The sequence below is a fragment of the Schistocerca cancellata genome, unplaced genomic scaffold, assembly GCF_023864275.1.
Source record: "Schistocerca cancellata isolate TAMUIC-IGC-003103 unplaced genomic scaffold, iqSchCanc2.1 HiC_scaffold_745, whole genome shotgun sequence".
Lineage (NCBI taxonomy): Eukaryota > Metazoa > Arthropoda > Insecta > Orthoptera > Acrididae > Schistocerca > Schistocerca cancellata.
The window spans coordinates 160,001-162,500 of record NW_026046756.1 but is presented as its reverse complement, the minus strand read 5'-3'; the positions used below and the strand labels follow the sequence as shown (position 1 = coordinate 162,500).

General features: G+C 56.1%; 1 non-coding gene across 1 annotated transcript in view; it reads left to right on the top strand.

Moving 5' to 3' along the window:
- The first annotated feature begins 2,272 nt into the window (after positions 1–2,272).
- Positions 2,273–2,500, top strand: part of LOC126141731 (small subunit ribosomal RNA) — a 1,909-nt gene continuing 1,681 nt past the window's right edge. The window contains exon 1 of the ribosomal RNA XR_007529572.1: positions 2,273–2,500. This exon is cut by the window's right edge and continues 1,681 nt beyond it. This is a non-coding gene — a ribosomal RNA (small subunit ribosomal RNA).

Below are 2,500 nucleotides of genomic sequence, written 5' to 3'. Positions count from 1 at the left end.
ACCTAACCCAAGTTGTGCCTTAACCTAACCCACGTTGTGCCTTAACCTAACCCACGTTGTGCCTTAACCTAACCCACGTTGTGCCTTAACCTAACCCACGTTGTGCCTTAACCTAACCCACGTTGTGCCTTAACCTAACCCACGTTGTGCCTTAACCTAACCCACGTTGTGCCTTAACCTAACCCACGTTGTGCCTTAACCTAACCCACGTTGTGCCTTAACCTAACCCACGTTGTGCCTTAACCTAACCCACGTTGTGCCTTAACCTAACCCAAGTTGTGCCTTAACCTAACCCAAGTTGTGCCTTAACCTAACCCAAGTTGTGCCTTAACCTAACCCAAGTTGTGCCTTAACCTAACCCAAGTTGTGCCTTAACCTAACCCAAGTTGTGCCTTAACCTAACCCAAGTTGTGCCTTAACCTAACCCAAGTTGTGCCTTAACCTAACCCAAGTTGTGCCTTAACCTAACCCAAGTTGTGCCTTAACCTAACCCAAGTTGTGCCTTAACCTAACCCAAGTTGTGCCTTAACCTGCTCTGTAATTGGCATATGACACGTTACATTAATCCAGTGTTGTCTAACCACAACCCTCTGAATATAGTTCGCTACTCGCACCGCCCACCCTCTTGTGTATCGTTTCATGTTCAACACTTCGCAAGTGTTGCTTACTTTTTACATGCTCCCGCTGTACACTGTAATGTGGACGACTGCAGGATGTACATCGCCCCCCCCCTCCCCCCTGCCTTCGCACGCTGGTCGTTCAGGTGCTTGCGTGTTCAATGCCCTTCGCAGCTGTTCACTGGCATTCGCATGTCGAAGCGCTCAGTCTACGTCGTGGTACGGCCTGTGTCCACTGTCCGCTGATGTCGTAAGCTTAACCCTCACATTGTACTGCACATAGGTCCGTATGTACTGAATGATACGCTGTGGCACATGTGTGACTGTACAACGACTGCGCCCAACAACAGCGAACCATACGGTCCAAATGTTGTGCACTCAGCCACGTGCCGTCTCCCCATAACAGCTACATTGCAGTGTGGTACGCCATAGAGACGTGTGGGAGTAACGGACGCCCTGGATGGCGATCAGCATGAGCCGTCTGTTGATGTAGTGGCGCGTGTATTCAAACGTAGTCGTCTCTTCTCACACAGTGTGATAGCATGGTGCACCGCGTTCCACATCTGCGACATGGTACAGATGCTGGTTGACAGTCGGTCTCGTAATGGACATCGCATACGTAGGGGGCCACCTCCCACGTGTTCTCTAGTCGTGCACATTTTGTTGCGTGTATGTGGGCAGACGTAGTGTGTCGTGACACCTAACAGACAGGTATGCAATAATCGTTGCATTTGCAAACTGGGATGGACGTCTACGTTTGCTGGTGACGTTACGCAAATGAACAACTGGTAAACCCATTGTGGTGCGGTTGTTGTTGCTGGAGGTAAATCAGTAAGGGCAAATCTGTGTGTGAAGCGATACGCGGCGGTGGCTGGGCGGGACCGTCCCCGGCCGGTGAGGGGGGGCCGCCCGGCGTGCTGGCCGCGCGGTGCGTGGGCGCACGCGCTACAGCCGGCTGGTGGGGGCGCCCAGTGGCAGGCGCGCCGGCCGACGGACGCGGCAGGCGGCGCAGCTGCGCGCCGGGGCACCCTGCGCGCGGCGCCGGGCGGCCAAAGTGGGTCCTCGCGGGCCCGGTGCGAAGCGCGGTGGACATCTGCAGTGTGCTGGTCCGACTGAGGACTGTGTGCGTTGAGGATGCGCCGCCGCCCGGCACTCGGCGCCGCGACGCCGTCTGCTGCTCGGTCGCCCCAGCGGTTCTCGCTGGTGGTTTGTATCGCAGTTGTGCAGACGTGTTGGCACGTGCGCTGTGCTGGGAGAGTTCGCTTCGGCACCCACGTGGGGCCTTTGCCCTTCTGTGGCGCTGGCGTTGGAGCTGCCGGTCACCGTAGGTGGCGCGTGTTGTCTCCCGCCGGCAATGCCACGACAGCACGCTCCCGGGCCTCTGTCGGCAGCGGCAAGCTCAGTTGGGAGCACGGGTGGTCGCACCTAAAGCGTCTACTCGCCTAACTCCGGGCGATTGCGCCTCTCTCGAACCCGACCAAGTACTTAGGACGGCGCTGCGCGCCGCCGGGACCTGAGAGGGTTTCGAGGTGTATTGTGCAGGGGAGCTCAGCCTCCTCCTGTTTGCAGAATAATTGAGCGGACGCTTGCGTGTTCGCGCGGGCCCCTGGGACACACTCCCGGGCGGCCGGCTGCTCAGCTCTAGTTGACGCAGCTCCCTGGTTGATCCTGCCAGTAGTCATATGCTTGTCTCAAAGATTAAGCCATGCATGTCTCAGTACAAGCCGCATTAAGGTGAAACCGCGAATGGCTCATTAAATCAGTTATGGTTCCTTAGATCGTACCCACGTTACTTGGATAACTGTGGTAATTCTAGAGCTAATACATGCAAACAGAGTCCCGACCAGAGATGGAAGGGACGCTTTTATTAGATCAAAACCAAT